The sequence below is a fragment of the Corvus cornix genome, chromosome 24, assembly GCF_000738735.6.
Source record: "Corvus cornix cornix isolate S_Up_H32 chromosome 24, ASM73873v5, whole genome shotgun sequence".
NCBI lineage: Eukaryota > Metazoa > Chordata > Aves > Passeriformes > Corvidae > Corvus > Corvus cornix.
In genome coordinates, this window is record NC_046353.1 from 4,213,541 (window position 1) to 4,235,888 (window position 22,348).

The following is a 22,348-nucleotide window of genomic DNA, read 5'->3' on the forward strand; positions in this document are numbered from 1 at the left end:
CCCTCAAGGTTAAAGTTGGATGCTCCTTCCAGATGGTCTCCATCTGATGCATCTCATTACGGGCTTGAGCTGCCTCGCATTCCCGGCCTCCCAGTGCCAAGAATAACAGGGAATGGAAGCCAGCAACAGCGATGGCTGCTGTTAGAAGGGCATAAGATGATTTAAGGGTCAAGACAAGACCATATGGCCCATCAAGGTCCCGTCACAACTACCCGGAGGAATATAAAATGCCTTGTGTTAGTTCACCCTTCCTGCTTCCTCTCAAGGCTGTTTGCTGTAACCTTTGTGAGAGCAGTTCCTCAGCTCCACCTTGCTCTGATTTATGCCCTGAGCTGCTTTCCAGAGCCCTGTGGGTTTCCTCATGGGGCGTCCTCCCTGGTGGGCAGGCAGGAGGAGCAGAGGTATCCCGGGATCTGTGGCTACAGGCTCGGTCTTCTGTCACCCTGCCTGGTTTAGGGAAAGCCGGGAGACCCTGCATGAGCAGCTGTGAAATTGGGTGTCACATGTGAGCCTTTTTGGCACCCTAGGTTGTGCTGGAGCATTTACTGCTCCTGCCAGCATTTCTCATCCTCAGATCAGTGTGAAGTGGCCTCTTGGTGTTACTGATGGCTCACCCCTCCACTGCCTCCAGCCCCCTCGGCCAGCCCAACTGCTAAGCTGGATAAGCCACATCTGGTTGGTCTTTCCTTGAGATTTAGATGCATCTGGAGCATGCTCAGCTTGTTGTCTTCAAATAGTCTGGGGCTTTTCCTTGGTTCCCCTGTGGACTCACAGCCTTCCTTTACCAAATTCTGCTAAAATAACACTCATTTCCATGGAGGAAGCACTCTCATGGCAGGAGGGACCACTGCCCTCAGTTGGGGAAGGGTCTGTCTGCATCCCATCACTTTATTTCCAAGGTGAAGTGCAGCGTCTGAGCACAACCCATCCAAGTGCTGCGGCTGCCCAGACAAATCTGCATTTCTGAGAGCGGAGTCGCTGCTTCCTTGGTGTGCCAGCACAGGGTTTGGCAGGCAGCGGGCTGGAGGCAGCGATGCTCCTGTTCCCAAGGCTTTTCCCAAAAAAGGAGTGTGCGTGGGTGTCTGGGATCGTGTGGGCAGCCACACCTCCGGGCCGTGGCTTCTCGCCCTGGTGCTGTGTCTCTGCCCCACTTTGGTGACGGGACAGCCGCCGTTCCCTGCTTGGCTCTGTCCCGCAGTTCATTTCCCAAGGGAGCACTTACAGCGCTGACCTTAAAGAGCAATTTCGGGCAAGCACGGAGCAGTTCAATTGTTCATAAACCTGACATTTATGTCTCAGAGACTCTTCCTCTGCAGGATGCACTGCTCTTTATGATTTTATCAAATAATATGCCCCTTTGCCCCCAACCAAGCTCTTTCTCCTTCCTGGATGTTTTTGTAGGGCAATCATTGTGAACAGAGAGCTTGAAGGCATCTGCTTGTCCTTAATGTCATGGCACGGCAAGGGTTGGGGAAATGCTTGTGCAGGCATTAGCGAGCACGGATGGGTAGGGCTGAGCTCTGGTCCTCTAATGTTGGTAATTACTGAGCAGGGATTAGGGACCTGCACTGCGCACACGTAGAGAAACTGAGTATTAAATGCAAACAGATCAAACCACCTGACAGACCCGCCAAGTTTATTCCTGTGATTTTCACTACTCCGCTGAAACGCTTCCTGGGCTTTCAGATCACTTCCCTGCTTGTCACAGGGGTGGCATGGTGGGTTTGGAAGCAGCAATGTGATGTCATCCCAAAAGAGCTGCTAACTGGGGGGCAGGATGCCAGGATGCAGGAGTGCGTCTTCAGCTTCAGGCTTCCCGTAAAAAGCTGGAGCAAAGGCATTAGCTGTGGCCAGAGGTACCTGTGTGAGAGCAGCCTTTGGTCCTGTCCCAACTCCACCGGGACAGCAGTGACCTGAGACAGGGTTCTCTGCTGCTCTGGGACATCAGATTGCCCAGAAAGTTGTGGATGCCCCATTCCTGGCACTGTTCAAGGCTGGGTTGGATTGAGCTCTGAGCAACCTGGTCTAGGGAAAGGTGTCCTTGCCCACAGCATGGAGCTTGGAATGAGATGAGCTTTAAGGTTGTTTCCAACCCAGACCATTCTGGGATTCTGTGATTTCTGTGTTTTCCCTTCCTTAGTGCTGGTCCTGTCTCCCAGCTCCTTCCTGCTCACCACACAAGCAAACCCACTGGATGAACAAACACCACTTATTCTGACCAGGGCATCTCGTATCCAGTCTATTAATACCAGCTCCACATGGAGGGCTGGAAGTGTTAATTAGCTTCCCCCCTCCTCCCTCCCATTATTTTTCTGCCTCGCTCTTTAGAAGGTCTCTGAACCAGGAGATCAATGCCTCCTGCTAATCCGCTCTTCAGCAGCTTAGAGAGGCACCGCAGAATACTCCGTTTAATTCTCCTCTAACACCTTTGCTAATCATCCTTCCCAGCCCCAGAGCCCCAGGCAGGCGAGGAGGGGAGAAGCCGGATGGGAAGCGCAGCAGGCTCTCATTTACACCCGGCCCGGAGACCCGGCAGGACTTGCACACCGTGGTGGGCAGAGCAGGGGTGCAAGGGGGAAAAGCAGTGGGAGAGAAAGGAGGGGAAGATCCTTTGAGACAAGAAGCGTGGCATCAGCGTGCGAACCATTGAATGCTCTTGGAGTCATAGAATCACTTAGGTTAGAAAAGACCTCCCAGTGGTGTTGCTTCCCATCTTGTCCTCTCCCTCCATGCTGTAGATACAGGTGGTGGTGTGGACTTGTGCGGATAATGAGGATAACTGCTCCTCTTGGCCTTTCCACACAGTACCCTGGAGTCTGTAAGGGCTTGTCAGTGTGGGTCAGACCCCTGAACCCTGGGATCTGAACTGAGCTGTCTCTCTGAGCAGTGCTCCCTGTTGGCAGGGACATGCAGGAGGTCCCAGGAGTGAGTAGTCACCTCCCACAGTCTGCCATGGTCCTCTGCAGCAGGACATCATGGAATCATGGAGTCGTTATGGTTGGGAAAGGCCTCTAAGATGAAGTCCAACTATCCTCAGGCTTTTTGGCTGACTTGAGCTGGGGGCTGTGGGCACTGGGATCTCTGCCATTGCCTCTCCAGCTGCTCAGCTCCCTGGGCTTGGCCATCCTCCCCTCCGTGGGAGAAGGACTTCTCTGGGGTCACTTTGGCTTTCACAGCAGAACCGCATAAATAGCCTGGGGTCACTCTGAGGGTCAGACAGAGTCACCCGTGGGGGACAGTTGTTGTGCTTCAATTCCTTGGCTCTTGCTGGACAAGTTTACCAGAGGCTGTGTCTCCTCCATGGAGAAGACAGTGACCTGGGTTTAACTGTGGGAACTTTGTTGAGCTTTTCCACTTCCAACTGTAAACGGCTGCGAGCAAAAACCCACGTGGAAGTGCGAGTGCATGCTAATGGCTCGTGTTGCCAAAACAAGAAGGAACCAACTCTACAGGGATTTGGTGCTTTTATTTTTCTTTCCCTGCTACCCAAGTTCAATAGCAGTGAATTGCATATTTCTCTGAGGCTTCTCAACAAACAATTTACAGTGTAAATATATTTGTTGGCATGCAAATCACTCTGCATTATGAGTCTTGATTAATATTATAATGTGTTGATGAAAGCCTCTAAGTGGTTCTTGGAACTAAGGTTCCTGACAAAGATCAGCTGTTTGGGTGCCCAGTGTTTGCAAAACATTAGATTAGGGTGATTTTTTCCTTTGTTTTGGTTTCTTTTCCCCATGTGTGTTGTTTAATGGGTTGTTTCTTTTCCCCCTCCCTCTGTTTAAGATGCTGAGTGCAAAGTGGCAGTGGCTCTTCAAACCAGGCAATTAATTAACACAATAAAGCTCTTCCCCATGCTGCTGCCACCCCTTTCTGCTCCTTGTCCCCCATGTAAGAGGGAAGCTGCTGTGGGGTCGATCCTCAGCCCCTGCTCCTGGAGATGCTGGGGAGGGACAGGATAAAGGATGCGGGGCTATCAGCAATCCCTGTGTGTGCCAGTAGCCAGGCCGGGGCATGGAGCAGTGAATCCATGTGTGGATGGAGCTGTTCACTGAGCAGAAGAGTAAATGAGGCTTGATTGCCTATGGAGCCATCCCAGGGCCTTTGTTCTCCTGGAGCCTCTCTGGTGTGGGGGAAGATTTGTGGTCAGTCCAGCAAATGTAGCACCATGAGGCTCTTTCCCTTCTAAGGAGATTCCCAGCATTTTCCAGGACTGAAGAGCTTTGATGTTGTACCCTCCCTGCCAGAACAGTGCCATGAAGGACTGCAGGGTTCATCAGAGGGACCCCATCCCACCTTCACTGCTCTTCCTGCCCACTGCATTCCCAGCTCCATCCTTTGTGACAGCTCCTGAAGCACCTGGAAAACCTTTCCCTCTTCTGCCCCATTCTCCTCACCCAGAGCAGGCTGCTCTGGGGAAGAGGATGTATTTCCAGCCTCTCTCTGGCATTTGCTTCTGGAGACAGGAGAGTGTGGCAGTGACAGACTTTGAGCACCTTCCTCCCCACTCCAGCTTTTGTGACGGCTGCTCTCATTGCTGTTTTCCTTCTACCTTTAGGAGCTGAGTTCCCAAAGGTGTCAGGACAAATGCCACACTCATCAGCATGGCTGTGCTGGGACATGCTGCCCAGGCAGGCAGAAGCAGGGAGAAAAGGCAAGAAAGGAAAAATAACCCTGTTTAGCAGGCAGTGGAGCAGGCTTTAGTGACAGCCTCAAGTCCTGATCTTTGTTAAACTGCTGTTTTGCTCAGAGACTGACAGGGAGCACCATGAAATGTGGAGTGTTCAGCTTGTACCTCTCTGGAGAGCTGTGCAGGCCCTGTGTGACTCTGCTGTGAGGTGCCTGGCAGGGAGCATACCACGGGGACACGCTGAGGTCCCCTGCCCCAGGAACGGGCTGGTTCAGGACAGCATCTCCCCTTTCAGCAGCTTCCCATGGTGAGCCACCTCCTGGGTTTGTTTCCCTCCATTTCTCTGCAGTCCCAAGTGGTTCTCTGCAATGGCTCGTGGTTCATCTGGCCATCCCCAGGGAGAGCAGGATGGCAGAGCCATCCCCACCCCGCTCGTTGTTCTCCGAGCGCGTGGCAGCTCCTGCTGAGGTCTTGGAGTTGGAGCCAAGCTGGGCACGGAAAACACGGACACCTAAAGGAGAGACAGAGGGAGGGGGGAAAGAGTGATGAGCACACGTGCTTTAAAAGAACACACTGCCTTTTTTTTCCTCTTCCTTTTCTTTTTTCTGAAAGCAGCTGTGCCTTTTTCCAGCACTTTTAACTGGTTGCCAGGGAAACAGAGCAAGGGAGAGTGGAAAGGTTAGATGGATATTGGACGAGGCTAATGCACTTGTTTCAACCAAGAATTGACAGGTGCTTAGGACACCGAAGGTCCTGATAACTCCTCATTTGCACGGCTCCTTTGCAGAGCCTCGAGTACCTCCCTACCGCCGTTAATTGTGTTTTAATCATTTGCAAATTATAATCCATCTCCATCAGGGGATCTCTAATGGTGGCTTTATGGAGCGCATCCACATGTTCCTTAGCCCTTCTGGGATACTGGGGATGAAATATTGGGTACCTTGGGTCTCGTTGGTATGGGTGGTCTGGCTTGAAGGGACTTTGACTCCAGCAGAGGTCCTGATGGAAGAGGTGGGAGTTGCAGCTGGGTGATCCAAACATGCTGAGAAAAGCACTGGAGGGAAGTCATGTGCTTGTGGCTGTCTGGTTTTCCCAGCAAAGGGGCTGGCATGGGTGAGGGGGTGATGCACATGTCCAGTGAGTGCATCCCCCTGTCCACTGGGTCATCCCCAACCCTGGTCCTGGTGTTGGCAGAGTTCTTGGCATCTCCCTGCCTGCCAGCAGCTCCCATCCAGACCCACAGGGCTACTGGGGCACATGGTCCCTGTGTGTTTGCAGCTCCACTTGGCTTTTTCACCTTCCTCTGGTTAAAAACCAAAGACAAATGCCTCACTATGGATTTTTGTCACCATTGTGACGCTCAGAGGGCTTTTCCCCTCTGTTTCTGCTTCTGCTTTAGGTTTTGTTTTTGTTTTGTGTCTGTCTTGTCTAAAATAGCAGCTCCATCTAAGAAATAACCAAGGGGCCTGAAATTCAGGTCTTCAGGATGTCACATCTGGTCTGTGCAAAACACAGTGAGCGAGAAATGGCTACAGAGTCACAAAGCTCAGGCTCTGGAGGGGCAGGGGTGGCTGCTCTTACTGCATTTGGGGTTTGTAGTGTTTTCCTGGGGAGGGCAGAAGGGCAGTGATTGAAAAACCCAAGCTAAACCTCACTTGTGTCTGTGGGTGGGAAGGTGGAAGGAGTGAAGGGGTGATGCTGAGGGCTGGGGGACCCCAGGTCTGCCCCTGGTACCCCGAGCCTCATCCTGCAGCTCTGGGTGCATCGAACGCTGATGGGTAACGGGGCTCCCTCCTCCCTGGGGTGACCTCAGGGGACTCTGCCTCACCCTGCTGGCCCCTCCAAAATGCCTGGCTGAGTGCTTCCAGGCCAGCTCACAGCCAAGCCATAGAAGATGGCAATCCAGCTTTTTCTGAGCCGGGAAGGGAACGGAATGTGGTCCTTGTCCAGGGCTGCAAATGGAGCTGCTCACTGCTCCTTCCTGTCAGCAGCTTCCCAAGCCTGCTGCCTCTCCATCATTCCTGAGTGATGGGTACCAGGCCAGCACGGAGATGCACAGCACTCATATCCCTATTATGACATTGTCAGTGTCACAGCTGAGCGTGAGGGACTCGGAAAATGTCACTTTAGGTATTAGAAGATGACTGTGCTTCTGCCACACTGTGGTTCCTGGTCCAAAGTGCTTTTCCTCCCATCAGTTCTAACTGGAGGGGCCTCTGCCTTTGACTAAGGTATCTCTGCTCTGGGGTTTCTAGTGGAAAGTGTGATTTTAGTCGTGGTGTAAGGAGCCTGGCTGACAGCCCTGGGCCACGCAGCCACTCCAGCTACAGCACAAAAGCTGAATGAGTTCCACATCTCCTCCATGCAGGGCTTTCCTCTCCCCAGCTTTCCTTTTCTCCCTCTGCTTCAGACCACTACTGGCACACTCTGCCCTGCCAGGTCCTTTGCCAGCATCTCCCCTGCTTTGGAGGAACCTAGTGACAAGAGAGGAACTCAGTCCTAATCACCAGCTCCATCAGGGGTGATGTTTAAACATCCGATGCATGAATGGAACCGCTTTTCCCGTCCCTTCCCAGCAGTACATGGAATTGTCACCACTATGGGCTGCTGCGGGGCTGCCTTGCAGCCAGGTGGGCTCCAGAACTGGTTGCTGGGATGTAGAGACCTTGTGAGCAGCTCAAGTGACTCCAGTTTGTCCCAGTCGCGTGGTCTCATCCCTTCGGTAGCAGGAATGGCTCCGGTCACTCTTGGCAGGGCCCACGGTGCCAGGGCAATGGGCTCCCCAGCAAGCTGGCATTATACAGCCTGAAAGAGAGATCAGGAATAGGAAAGGGAGTGGAGGAAGAGGAATGATTTATGAGGCTTCGCTTGGCCAAGCAGGGCATTCTCAGCATATTCCAAAATAATTTAGCATCATCTATTGTGCCTGCAGCGGGAGCTTGTTGCGGAAAACGAAAGAGAGCAAAAAAATCTGCCACATAAAGAACGCAGAAAGCCCCTTGATGGGATGGTTAGAGCTTGAAGTTTCTTTTTTCCTGAGGGCTGCTGTCTCCTCTCCCCAGTTCTCTCTGTAAATCAAACTGCCAGTGTCGGATCGGCGGCTCCGTCTTTCCTGCAGCCGCTTCCCCGAGGCCTCCCCGAGCACCGAGGGGACATAATCACCACCTAGAACAGCTTGAAGGACACAAGCGCGGGAGCCGAGAGGACGATTTGTAGTGAATAATTTAGTGGATGAATTTAAAGCTTTTGTTCTCATCGCAAATTACCTGCGAACTGTACGGGAAGGTTTTGATCATACAAATTCATTTTACATCGTCTCTCTCTGCCAACAGACCCACCTTCCCGCTTCGCTGAGGTTTGAACCCAGTGCATTTTTCCCTGCACATCGGTGTGTTTTTGGGGGTGGGTTGGACCTTTAATTAACCCATCATTTTGGTGCCTGTGGTTTTAATTACCAGCATAGGATTGCCTGTCTGAGCTGTGCTGGAGATTGGAGAGCGATGTTTGTAAATAGGAATAATTTGTGAAGTTTTCCTGTGTATCGTGGGGGTGTTTGCATAGCCTGCAAAGTGTTTTGCTTTTAGGTGGAAGGAAATGAGATGGGCACAAGGCTGGGATGCCTGGGCAGGGATGAGGGCTAATATCAGCATCCTGGGATGCACTGCCTGGGCACCGTGCAGTTGGGGTTGTCTCCTCCCTTCTTGCAAAGCACCTTTTTAAAGGGTATTGTAGTGACAGAACAAGGGAAAATGGTTTTAAACGGACAGAGGAAAGGGTTAGATGCAATACTGGGAAGGAATTTCTCCCTGTGAGGGTGGAGAGGGCCTGGCACAGGTTGCCCAGAGAAGCTGTGGCTGCTGCATCCCTGGAAATATTTAAGGCCAGGTTGGACAGGGCTTGGAGCACCTGAGATAGTGGAAGGTGTCCCTGCTCATGGCAGGGGTTTGGAATGAGATGGGCTTTAAGGTCTGTTCCAATCCAAACCATTCCATGATCCCCCTGCCTTGCCCTGGGATCTCTTTCACACCCTTGAGTTGCTTTTCCCTGTCTTTGTGCTTGGTGTGGACATTTGGATCCAAAGCTCTCTACTTCCCCTCCACTTACTGCCGAGCTTGTTTGGGACTAGGGAATTCAGCAAAGTGCATGTGAAGGAGGCTGCAGCCTGCCCAGAGGCAGCCACGTGAAATGAAGTTGTATCACTCTCTGAGATCAAATTATCCTTCTCAGCTTTCAGAGAGAGGACTCTGGCAGCCCCCTGCGAGAGCTCGCTGCCTCCTCCTCAGCTCGGTTTATATCCCGGTCCCCCGGTGGACTGAAAATGCTCCCTCATCAGGGCCTGCTCTCTGTGCTAATGGCCCTCTATAAATAAGCCCCAGGAACAGCGATAGAGAACAATCATAAAAGGCAGGCGCATAAATTAAAGCCGATGTTATAATAAACTAGACAAGCCCTTCATCGAGGGTTTTATGTTTCTCCTTGAGTCGGCAGCTTTGCCAGCAGAAAATTATTTCCGTGCACCTTGGCCCAGTCCTCTGTCTCACTGCACTGTAGGTGCACACGAGTGGGTGGCAGAAATAGCTGGCATCACCATGGCCGTTTTTTGGCATTCCGGGTATTAAAGTTGCAGGGATTTCTCGGAACAGCTCTCAGCATGTCCTTAGAGTGGCAACAAGACCATGGATTTACTGATGGGGTGGCTCTGGCCACTCCTTGTGGCTATAAATGAAATGCAATGGCTCTGGGTGGCTGGAATTCCCGAGAGCTCAGCCCCTGTACCTGCGGAGAAAGGTGGAAGTTGTCGCACTCCCCCCAGCGAGCTGCAGTCAAACCTCCTGGAGGGAGATGCTGGTGCATAAAACAGCATCATCTTGGAACGTGTGGTACCTCTGAAAGGCGGCTCCTTCCCCTTTGCCCCAGAGCATCTCCCCGGTTGGAAAAGCACGCACTGGTGGCTGGCACGCGGGCTCTGTGCTGCAGCTCTGGAGTGCCTCGGGAGTGCTGGATACACTGCGCCGAAACTCCTGCCTCTCCCGGCGAGTTCAGAGCTGTCTCTCCAAATCACATCCTGGATGACTGAAACTTGGCAGGGTGAGTGGGAGCGGCAGGCAGAGCTGCCTGCTCCCGAAGTACAACTTCCCTGTGCTGGAGACATCCGGGAGATGCAGCAAGCTGTGCCATGGGCATGGAGTCGGTCAGGAAGGAGCCCATCTCCAGTTCCATGGCACACTGTGGTGCTACACAGGGGTCTTTGGCAAAGTTCATGTTTTGGTCACCAGCTCAGCTTGCTCCCAAATCCTTTTTGGACACTTTTGATCTAAGCTGCAAGTAAAGTGCAAACTGCTGCTCTGGGCTCTGAGCTTGCTTTCATCCTGTCCACCCATCCTTTATGGTCTGTGCAGTGAAATCCAGAGGCAGAGGTGTGTGTTGACAGGGAGGTGTCACCCCGTGCCTCTTGCAGGAGACTGTGTGGACAACAAGGAGAAGAACTCCAGGCATCCAGCTCCTCATTTGAGGTTCAGAACGATTTGCAGGCACATGTTTAGCTCTGATTTGAATGCATGCCCAGCCACGTGTGCAGGTCCGTGCAAGGGGGGAAGATGCTGTGCACTTACGTCTGTCTGAGGCAGCTCAGACACATCCCCTGGGTGCTCAATCAGCTTTTTCCTCTGAAAGTTTGATGGAGCCGCAGTACCTCTTGTGCTGGTGTGGGAAGGTGACAGCCAGACGGATTATGTACATGGTGGGGTGTGAAGGATAGAGGTAGAAGAAGGAGAGGAGGCAGAAAAGGAGGGAGAGAGAGAGAGGGTGAGCTGTAGGCTCTGCTCTCTGCTCTGTACTCCCCTGCACGCTCTGGCCTGAGCTCCCCCTCGTGTTCAGCCGCACATATTTCTCCATTGCTCTCCTGACTCTCCTCTCCCACTTATTGCAGGGATGTTCCATCTTTCCTGCCACGTTTGCATTGGAGAAGCTGGAGCCCCATTGGGTAGTCCACTGGCTGCCAGCTTAATTTCCCCACAACCGAGGCATTCCCTTTCTCCCCAGTGTAAGTGCAGCACCTCCAGCCTTTCTGAGTATTCAGCCCAGTGCCAGATGCTCAGACAAGCTGCATCGAGAGCCAGAGATCCATAGTTTTGATTGTGCAAGGAGAGGCGCATGTCACAGACGTGCCCTGGAATGTCTTGCCAGATTCCCTGGAGGAAGAGAGGCTGGGATGTGCCGTGCTCTGCCAGTGCAGCATTAGTTCCCTCCAGAGGCTGCCGGGCCCTCCCTGCCACTGCCCCGCTCATCAGCCCCTCGCTGGTCTCACACAGGATCGTTTTCTGCTCCATTTCCTCCCCCAGCCTCCAGATTCCCCCTCCAAGCTCTCTGTTTTCTTCTTCATCATCCTGGCTGGGATAGAACATGACTGCAGCCACAAAGAGCTCAGATCACAGCTGCCCTCAGGGCTTGTTTGCCCACATCACCTGTTGGATCGGGAGTCTGCATGTCCTTGGAAAAATATGTATTTCAGGCCACCGGGGTGCTAATTTGCAAGGCCCATTACTCAAACGAAACATTAAAATGGCCGTCCATAAAGCAGAGCCTTTATCCGTGCCTCCCCCTCGGTCTGTACTCCCCGCGCCAGGTATAGGCTTCCTGTCAAGCCAAAGAGCCAAAAGGAAAGATTTATTGGAAGGTTCCTTGACTCCGACCTGCATTTTAATTACGTTGCCGCCAGCCTGTGCCGAGAATAAACTTGGTGGCTGTTGTGTTACCCTGGCTTCTCGTTTCCGCATGAACGCACCGGGAGAGACGCGGGTTTGCGGTGTCCCCAGTGGGGACCCTCCAGTATTCCCACGTCCTTTCCTCCCCGCTCGCCTGTGCGGATCAGCAGAGTGCTGAAACACTGATCTGCACGTGAGGCTGGGAGGGAAGGATGCAGGGAATGAGTCCTGTGCATCATCATGCCTCAGTGTCCCTTCATGAGGGAGCTCTGTCCGGCCTCCCCCAACCCACTGAGTCTTCAGGGAGGGTGAGTGCAGGCCCTGCCACAGCCACCTCGGTGCTGCCGGGGCAGGAGGCAGCAAGCAGGGCTTGGAGCAGTGCTGGAGCCCAAATTGCTTTTTGGAGAGCTCAATTTCACGCCGGGAGTGGAGCTGTGGCACCGTGGGGAATTGAGGAGCCACGCTTGTCAGGGAGGAGATGCGCTGAACTTTGGAGCTGGCTTGTTTATTTTGTCTGTGTATTTATGAGCAGGGGTGTGTATAAATATTGCTCGCCCGTGCCAGACGATGCTGGTGTCGTGCTTCGTGCGGGTGCAAAGCTTGACCTGGCACTTCCCAGCTGGAATGATGCATATTTATTAGCGAGGCGATGGGTGGGAACGGCTCCCTTGCTCGCTGGCATGGCAGACACCAGCTCAGCAGAACTGGGGTTATTGTTATTAAAATAAATAAAAGCAAAAGCAGCTCGGCCACCACCGCGTCTCCCGTGCTGACTTCACGATGGAGCCAACTTCTCATAGGGGTTCATGAGAAGGTGCTCTTGGGAAGCTCCTGGCTGCATAGGGATTGAATCTGTAAAGTCCAGGTGCCAGAGCACATCCCCTGCCTCAGTTTCCCCATCAATAGCAGTGACATACTGAAGGGATGTAAGTCTCAGCCTGGCAGGGGAGTGCGAAATGCTCCCTTCATTAATAAACACAAAGCGCTTTGATATTTTTAGATGGAAGTGCCACGTATTGTATAATATTACTGTACCTCGTTTGACTTCTTTTTCGATTGCAAGCCCCCTCTTGATCCCGTTACCTGCAGTAACAGTTATCTGGCTATATTTTATCATCTGAATATTTCAATTAAATTACTTTAAGGGGAAAAAAAAAAGCAGCAGCCTAAGCTGAAGTTGGAAATGATCACTGTATCACTCCAACTTCCCTCCATTCCCAGAAGGTTAATTGAAAGGCAGCCATCTTGGTGACGTTTAGACAAATGAGGATAATTATGTGTTCTCCAGCTCTTTGAGAGGTTAATTGCTTAGATGTACGAAGACTTGAAGAACAAAGAAGGAATAAATCAGAAGCAGGACTATGATCTGATAATGTAATTTGGGATATTCACGTGCAACTCAAACAAATAAACCCCCTAATTGCATGCAGTTGTTCGGCCCCGTGGGGTTACCGAGATCAGGTTCCTGGTTCTCAGGGATGCTCGGAGAGGGGGTACCAACAGGACAGGTCTTCATCTGGCTTGTGCCCAGGAGTGTCTGTTGTCATCTCACACTGATGACAACTTCTTTATCTGGCACTGGAGATGACTTCTTCATCTCCATGGAGCTGTCACCTGGCTCCTTAGTGCCTGAAGCATCCAACCCTCATCCCGGCAGAGCAGTGGTGGGTGGAAATCAGATGGGTCAGGGAGGTGCGGGAGCAGCAAGCAAAGGATTTCCTCTGGTGGGTTATTTTATTTTGCCTAATTGCTGGTGAAATTCCTGCAAATTGGCAATTATATTCCTGAGCTGATGGCTCACCCAGGTCGTTTACACATCTCGTGTTTGGCAGGAGCGCTTTACGGTGTTCACCATGAAATACGGCTTCACTCTCCAGCGGCAGAATTTCCCTCTTTTTAGAGGTTATTAATTCTGTCTGCAAGGATTTTGCACCTATATCTTGTGGTGGCACAGTTGTGAAGGTACCTGATTTTTTTTCCTTTTAATTCATCCTGGTGGAGCAGTCTGGGTGTTGGTTTGTCTTTGTCCTCTTGGGATGGGATCGGCTGGGCACTGGAAGTGACTTCCAGGTGGGATGGGTGTGGAAGGAGTGAGCTGATCTCCCCTTTGGCTCTCCTTGCCCGCTGGCACCGCAGTGAGTGGCGCAGTGTGGAGCCAAGACCTTGGAAAGCTGGAGCTTTTATGGAAGTCTCAGGGTTGTGTGGAACATCAAGCTGTCCAGCCAGGATCAAATACTGCTTCATCTTCCAGCCATGAGGCTCAGAAAAACGGTGCTGTTTTTCTCCACTGAAAGCTTGAGTGTAAAACATCTTCATCCAGCATCTTCTTTCCTTCTCTGTTCTGTCTCTGGGGAAGTTGGAATTGATTTCAAATGAGCAAATGCCTCCCCACCCCTAACATGTGAGGAGCCATGAGCCTCAGCCTCTGAAGCACTAGCGAGAGGTTTTTCCGTCGATCTGTCTGGAATTGCAGTTTAATTCCCTGCGTTTGCTCCCGTATCGTGCATTAAGATACAGCGAGTTTATCCAGCAGTCCAGCTGTTTTGAAGATAATTACTACAGAACTCAACCTGATGTAAAATAATCCTCCTGGGCAAGCAGCCAAGAGCTTGAGACTTATCCTCCAAAGACTGAAACCTCTCCATTACCCTTAAGAGCCACAGAGATAGCGGTGGGCATCTCATGACAAATATATTTTTGGTGGTAATCAACAGCAGGATGTGAGAAGAGATTTGCTTTCCACCCTGACTCTTGGGGAGGGTGGTGTGGCCAGATAGACCGACCAAGAGTGAGGCCCACGTGCAATGGAGACATGGCTGGCTTTCCTTCCAAAGGGCCCTACCTGCTGCTGTTAACCCCAGGAACCCCTTTTGGGGTGATAACACCATCCCCTTGCTGCATTGCCCCCCTGTCCTGCACTGGGGTGGCTTCAGACCAATTTTCCCTCCTTGCAATGCAGGGACAAGTGTCCAATGATTTTGCTCCAGATGCTTCTCTCGCGGTCCAGGTTTTAATCAGCCTGCCAGCATCCTTTCTTCTTTTGCAACTGTGGGATGCTGCCAGAGCCACAGCCGCATCCTCCTGGGTTGAAAGTGTCCCCCTTATCCATCTGAAATGGAGACGGTCACCAGTCCCCTCAGGATGGCTGAATCAGAGTGGTCGGAGCCCCGTGTTGCCGTGCACTAATTACCGCCACAGAACTGCGTGTCCAGCTGTGACAGCCAAAGTTATTCCTCTCTCTCCCTGCCTGGGCAGGTGAATGAAAAAACCTGGCAAAAAAAGCAATGACAAGGAAAAAGCCCAACCCCACAATCCCAGCACAGGCGTGGAGGACTTGAGGTTCTCAACTGCTCAGCTCTGCTAGTGATGATCTCAGTGTTTTCTTTGCTGCTTTTGATGAAGAACACTGGAAATCAGCCGGTTGCAGGTGCTGTATTGTGTGAGATTAGTGCTGATTTAGGCAGGGTGCGGGTGCTGATTGAGCAGGGGGCTCTGCTGATGCCGGCATGCCAAGGGCAGGGGGATCTCCAGATTGTGTCCCTTAATCAGCACCTTGAAGGGTGCTGATGCCATTGGCAGGTGTCTCTCCCTGGGTTTTCCCTGCTGAGATGTGGGGCAGGGCTTGGTGTAGGGAGAGGGGGATTTGCCTTTGCTGGTGAGAAAACAGCTCTCTGTGCGTGTTTCCTAGGACAGGTACCGATGCCTTCATGCTAAACGCTGCTGGATGGTGACCATCTTTTTTGGAGAGGAGCTGGGAAGATGTCCCAGCCTTCTTCAAACCACGGGATGGCCCAGGGACCATGAGGAAGTTGGAAATCAGTGCCTGGCTGTGTGAGGGAGAGAGTGTAACCATGACGGTACAATTTTGGGCAAGGAAAGGTGCTTTGCTGCACTTCTTCCAATTTCTGTGGTTTTCCTGGCCTGGCTGCCCCTGCTCGGTGCCTTCATTTTCATCTCTGTCTTTGGGAGATGAGGTGTGGCCGCCAGCATCGACTGACTCTGATGGAAGCATTTACATGCCACCTGCTCTATAAACATTCCCATTGATTTGCTCTATCCAAAGGCCTCCCGCTTTATTTCTTTTGCTGCCACCTCATATTTCATTATGAAGATTTCTCCTGAGCTAATAACAGCTGTTGGCTGTTGGGGCTTAAGCTGGTGCCTTCTGACCTTCCCTAACACGCGGGGGGAGCATCCCGGCACGTGGACATGGATATTGATGCTTTGTTGTGTCAGAAATAAGGGAAAGTCAGGTGGGAGCTGAGAGAAGCGTACCTGAGCACGTGACCTCATCCAGCCCCCCTTCCCCTTGCTGATGATGTTGTCAGGGTGACATGTGTCCCTGCAAGCTGGAAGTAAAAGCAATGAGGAGTGAAAGAAGGGCCTTACGAACTGAAGGGAAAGCCTGGCTCGCTTTAACAGAGCTGACTGTTTCTGGATTTGCTCAATGTGGAGCATTAATTCAGAAAATCCCGTGAATGGCTTTGGGGAGAAGATGTGATCCGTCAGTGGGGGCACCATGCAGCAGCTCACCTTGCTGGGCATCCCTTCCCTCCTCAAATTGCAATTGCTTTCTAAGCTGCCTGCAGCACAGCTCTGCCTGTATCAGCTTTAGGATCACTCTGTGCCTCCTGCAGTGGTCCCAGGTCCACCCCTGACTCCAGGGGGCTCAGACCCCCCTCCCTGAATTAATGTCAGCTCAAGCTTGGCAGCAACCTGGCACCAGGCTCAGCCTTTGCATGCTCTGGGTTGTCACAGAGGCCACCCAAAGCCCTGTGAATGCTGGGTGCAGAGCAGACAGTGTTTTGTGTGGCATGGACCCCTCAGGGACTGCATAGTGAGCGTTGTCTTGACTTCTGATGCCTCGCGCAGACGGCTCCCGCCCTCCTCATCATCTTGTTATCATTCTAATGTCTGGGAGCTGCAGTCATGGACCAAAACACCATTAAACTATCTGAAATGGAGCAACTCGACAGCCTCTGCCCTCACAGGCTTATTATCTTTGCAGATGGATATTTTATATTTAGCGGTGTCTAATGTATCAATTTGGGCTTTGATTTTTCACTGGGAGCAGCTTCTATTCTGGTGCCTGGTGGTGGGCAAACTGCCACTGCAGGGGAACCACCAGGGACAAACCCTCCCTGGCAAGCCCCGAGCCTCTGGAGAGGGCAGAAGGGTCCCATAGCCCTCAGAGGGCTTTGGGGAGGGGATTGTTGGCAGGGAACAGGTTTTCCAGTGGTCTGGAGTGTGTTTGAACAGCACTGGGAGGGCTTGGGGAATTGGAGCAGTAGCAATGGGGCCAGGCAATTAATTAAACTTGCAGAGAGTGAGAGCTGGTGGCGAGTGGCTTTGCAGGAGGCAGTGGCTGAGTGGTGTACGGTGGGGAGGGAGGAATGTTATGGAGAAAAGAAGAAATGTTTAGGCTGGCCAAGCTCTTGTACATCCCACGCTCCTTGTTTTCCCACAGCGGGCATGGGTGTGGTTATGGATTGGGACTTGCTGAGTGGTTGGTGAGAGCTGGATGGGAGCTGGCCATGCTGGGTGATGCTGTATGGTGCATCCCGAGTGCCCTCTGTCCTTGGGGTGCTGGGATGGTGTGGGGATGGCATGGAGCTGTGCCCTCTGTCCTCAGGGTGCTGGGATGGCGTGGAGATGTGTCCTCTGTCCTCGGGGTGCTGGTATGGTGTGGAGATGGCGTGGAGCTGTGTCCTCTGTCCTCGGGGTGCTGGGATGGTGTGGAGATGGCGTGGAGCTGTGTCCTCTGTCCTTGGGGTGCTGGGATGGTGTGGAGATGGCGTGGAGCTGTGTCCTCTGTCCTCGGGGTGCTGGGATGGTGTGGAGATGGCGTGGAGCTGTGTCCTCTGTCCTCAGGGTGTTGGGATGGCGTGGAGCTGTGCCCTCTGTCCTCGGGGTGCTGGTATGGTGTGGGGATGGCATGGAGCTGTGCCCTCCATCCTCAGGGTGCTGGGATGGTGTGGAGCTGTGCCTCCATCCTTGGGGTGCTGGGATGGTGTGGGGATGGCATGGACCTGTGCCTCCATCCTCGGGGTGCTGGGATGGTGTGGGGACGGCATGGAGCTGTGTCCTCTGTCCTCAGGCTGCTGGGATGGTGTGGAAACGGTGTGGAGCTGTGCACTCCACATCCAGGCACCAGGATGAATGGGAGAGAGGGGGAGAAGGGACACTGTGGGTGCCTCAGAGAGGAGACAGAGTGCCAGTGGACAGGATCATGACTAAAGACAAAGTGCCTCGTGCCCTCCACCCCCAGAATAAATAACATGGATGGCAGTCACGGAAGCCCAGGTGGGGCAGTCCTGCCCTTGGGAACTGCCGTGTGAGACCCGCCGTCACACAGCGCAGATGCCATTGTCCCTGCAGATAATGTGGCGGGTTACATTGTTGGGAGAGGATTAGAGGAGCTGCTGTGTTTTGAAGGCCTGCTTCTCATTTGTATCTTGAACGAAGTGGGAGCACAGCCAGGTTCTGTTCTTTTGTGTTTACTTCTGAGGAAATGTGTTTATTTCCGATGATTACAAATAAATCTCCTCTGCCTTTGCTCCAGCCTCCCAGAATAAAAAACATCCGGTGCCCCTTAACTGTGGAGCTGGGGCTAATATTGGAAGTGAAGGAGAAATCCCATTAGGCATCTCTGGCAAATGTGATTAACAATTTCTTCTCAAAGACAAGGGTGTTCATTCTGCCCCTTTGACAGGTATTTTTGGTTGGAGGCTTCCCAGGGTGAAGCATCACCCGGTCGCTGTCGAGGGGCTTCGCTCCCGATCCGGGTGAGCTATTTTAGCCACTGAAATCTGGGTCAGCCGGCAAGTTTGCAACTGGTTTTGGCATCTCCATTTGTCATCCTGACGAGACATGTTACCTACAGGAGAGAGAAGCAATTTGGGGTTGAAGGGCCATAGAGGAGTTTAAAAGTAGAGCACTGTTGGTTTGAACAAGGAAACAGGAGGAGTTTGAATCCTAGAATCACCAAATATCCTCGGCTGGAAGGGACACACAAGGATCATTAAGTCCATGTCCTGGCTCTGCACCGGACAGCCCCAAAAATCCTACCATGTGTCCAAAAGGGTTTGTACAACAAATTTGGGTTGATCCATTCCCCCAGCCTCTCAGCACGGACAGGGACCGGTGGTCTTGGCTCTTCAGGTACAAACACGTCCCCTGGATGTCTCAGGAAGTGCATCAACATTTTGGGCTCCCATGCCTCCCATTCCTCAGAATATTTTGCACCCATGGAGAGGGTTTTGCAAGACTTCTTTTATGCTTCCAACTCTTTGTGTGTTATTTATCCCTCCAAATTACTGCCAGAAAACTTGTGCTGACCCTGGACGCAGTATTTTCTTCACCATGGGGAAGGTGTTGAGGGCAGCCCCAGGCTTCTCCCTCGTGTTCAGCCAAGTCAGCAGTGCAGGAGAGGTCTGTGATGTGGCAGGGGATGAAGGTGGAGGGTGTTACGGCTCATCCCACACGTAGGAGAGGCACTGTCAGTGTCATTGATAGGGCTGGGAAGGAGCCTGCTGTGGGAGAGATGTGGGGTGTCTCTTAATAGGTGCAGGAGGAGGGAGACGGTCACTGTGTGCCAGTGAACACAAAGAGCACGTCAGCGGAGTTATCTGTATTGTTGACACTAAGTGAAATAATTCCACGGCAAACTTCAAAATTAGCATTTAAGAATGAGGAATAGGGGCAATTAGAGGGGAAGCAGCGCAGCATCGGTGCCCCCAGCTCCCACCCTCATGCATCTTCTCATGCTGCCGTGTTCAGGTTCATCACCCTCGTCTCTGGTGGAGCGCTGGGATCCCTACAGCAGCTCTTGTCCTCCCGCAGAGTGAGGGGATCAATGTGGGTCTCAGGGGATGAAGCCTTCGAAAGCCCACATGTATCATTGTGAGTGCTGTGGGGGCCGGAGCTCCAGCAAAACCCAGCATCCAAAGCTCCCCAGCCACTCTGACAGAGAGCAACAGTGGTTGGAGGCAGCTGAAGGGTTGCAGATGGTGAAAAGTCTCTGCTCAAAGGCAATGAGGGTGTGAGTGGGATGCAGAGATGGAGGAGCTGATGGGACGGGTCACGTTGCACAAAGAAGGGATGCGTGGGGTAGCTGGGATGCAACGTGCACTGCGGGCTGATGATATCATTCTTGAGATATTCCCTCTGCCTTGCTGATGGGCTTTCTCCAGGTGAACAGCAGAGCCAGGATGAGTTTATTTCCCTCCCACGTGACAGGTTCTTTATTGTCTTTTGTCCCTTCTGGACTCGTAAGGCAGTTTCTGGAGATGGATACGGTGCCTTCAGGAAACTGTTAATGGGAGTTTGTCTTTGGTTTTAATTAGATCCCTTCAAGGGAAAACCTCCTGGCCTGCTTTATTATCCAGCTTTGTCAGAGCTTGTCTGCTTTATCTAAACACTTTGCAGAAGTCTCTTTACCTGTTTGCTTACTGGAGACATTATCATAATCCTGGTCAATTGGAAATGGGGAGCAAAGACAGCTCAGCAGACAAGTGAGCGCCGTCAGCTTAGCAGCTAATGGAGATCGCTTTCCCAGACAGGTAAAGAAGCTGATGAGGTGCTCCTTGTGCCAGGGTATCTGTCGGTATTCTCTTTGTAGTGCCAATTGCCAGGGCATGGGAAAACTGGCAGTGGGAAGGTGAGATCAGCAGAGAAGGTGCCCCCAGGAATGCCATGTGTTCTGTGCCAGCTGGTGGATGGGCTTTTCTGCTGGTGGTGGTTCTGACACATTCCCAGGAGGTGCAGGAGGGCTGGTTTTTTGCAGGAGGGTTGTCTGGTCATCTGTAGCTGCAGGGGATAGTCTGGGCTCCGGTGGATAGGAGCATGATGCTGCACAAAGCCGAAGGCACTTGGTCCTAAATTAGCTGTTGAGTGGCAGCAACTGAAGAGTGAGCTGGAGGGATGGGAAGGAGGAGCCTTTGCCTCCTTGCTCTTGCCATGGGTTTGTTACAGAGATCTCCAAGCTGCTGCTGCCTGCTTGTTCCAAGTGGTTTTGAGGGCAGTACCTGTCACCAGCACCACGGACAAGAGAGGGTGATGCTGTCCTTGCCCTCCCTCCTGTGAGCGTGTCCACCTGGGACATCCCTGAGTGCTTGTGCGGGTGCAGCTCTGAGATGTAAATGTGAGCTGTAAATGCAGAATGAACCACCCCAGTTCTCAGGTATCCTGCACTGGCCCCAGACCTCCTTGGGAAGGATATTCCACATGTGCCAGCCGAAGCTGGGCAGCAACAGCCAAACGTACTCAGCGGTGGCACGAGCGTCTCACCCCTGTCACTTCAAACCCGAGTCCTTGTGCTTCACCCCTAATGAGGGGACCCGAGAGTGCCTCGCAGGGCTGTAGTCTGGATATTTATATGAGCGCAGACATGCAAGTTGTCTGTTTTACATATTGCTGCCCTGATTTTTCAGTGCACGCAATGAATAATTTACAGAAGCCGTGTGTAAGTATCTCTTTATTATTCATTATAATGAAGTGAGACAGCAGTAATAGTCCACTAGACTGGAATCCCCCAGGGCCGAACTTAACTCGGCTGTGCTTAGCTCTCCCCCAGTTAATTTGAAGGAAGAGAGGGCTTGGCTTCCCGACAAGGACGATGCCGTCTGCCGGCACAAGGCTGCCTTGGTCCGGCAGAGCCGAGCTGGCGCCGGGGCATGTCTGACACCGAGCAGGCTCCCGGCGTGCTGGCAGTGCCGCGGCGGGCGTGGAGGGCCATCCGTCTTTCCCAGCGTCCGTACGTGATGTGGCTGGCAGAGACGTACAGCTCCTGCAAGGGGAAAATTACTTGTTTGCAGGAGAATATATGGCACGTTCCTCTGAACCGAGCACCCGGGGGGACCCTCAAACATGCCAAGTATCGCCCCTTCCCTGCGCCCGATTAATAATCTCGATCGAGGTGACGCTCTGCAATCTCAGCAAGGGAGGCATATAACACCCCCGGAGCCTGGGCAGGAGAGGTGCTGTGATGGGGATGAGGACAGGAACAGCCTCCCAGCCCCTGTCTGAATTTACAGGCATGTGGAGAGGGACTCGCACAAGTTTCTTGATTGACTGTAGGTGCCTTTTCCTACAGTCCTGGCTGCACAAAGCTGTGGCAGCTCTGCCACTGCCAGCACTAGCTCACGTCTAGCTTGATTTTCCCGTTATTTTTTTCATGCCAAGTAAAAGCTTCCCTAGCCTGGTCCTCAGGTGGCAAAGGTGGAACTCCCAAGAGATACTGGGCTCTTAATTTAACCAAACACTCAGAGCTTTTGCTGCAGATGCCATGGTGGCAGCAGAGAAGGCCACAAGTAAATAGATGGAGAAGAAGCTATCAAGCAGAATGAAAAAGCCATGTTTTCCAGGAACATTTTAATTCCCTTCCCCCCCATCCCATTCTTTGCCAAGTGTAACTCAGCGCCGTGGACCGGAGCTGCTGAGCTCCTGCGTGTCTCAGAGCGGGGAGGGTGGGAGCCAGGCAGGAAATAAATAATGGAAACGACCGCGTTGTGTTTTCAAGGCACTTGTAGGATTTACAGCTGCTTATCCAAATGTTCCCTTGCCTTCCCCGTGTGCTGGCTTGGCCGTCTCCAGCTGTTTCTCTTCTTCCCCTCTCCCCGTGCATGTGCCATGGCCCCTGTCCCTGGCAGTGGGGGTGTTTATCACCCCGGGGATGGCTTGAGGGCTGTACAGACAAGCTGAACTGTCAGCACATTTTACAGCTTCATCTGGAATTCTCAGTGCACAGCGAAGGCGAGGGGGGCTGTGGAGGTGCGTGAGAAGGGTGATAGAGATGGTCTGGCTGGCTCGCAGAGTCAAACAATGGGAATTTTGTCTGTGGCTCCCCAGCTGTGTGTAAAAGGAAAAGAGAGGTTTTATTTCAGGAGAACCCACTGTATGAAATCTCACGTGATGGGGGGATGTGGAAACAGGGAAGCACAGCACCATCTCCATGCTGGCAGTGTTGGGCAGCCACACTCCCATCCTGCTCCCATCCCCTTTTGGGACCCAGGAT

At 52.5% G+C, this 22,348-nt stretch overlaps 1 protein-coding gene across 4 annotated transcripts in view; it reads left to right on the top strand.

Annotated features, from left to right (window-relative positions):
• OPCML (opioid binding protein/cell adhesion molecule like) overlaps positions 1-22,348 on the top strand; it is a 294,578-nt gene that overhangs the window by 248,545 nt on the left and 23,685 nt on the right. The gene's annotated exons all lie outside the window — the stretch shown is intronic.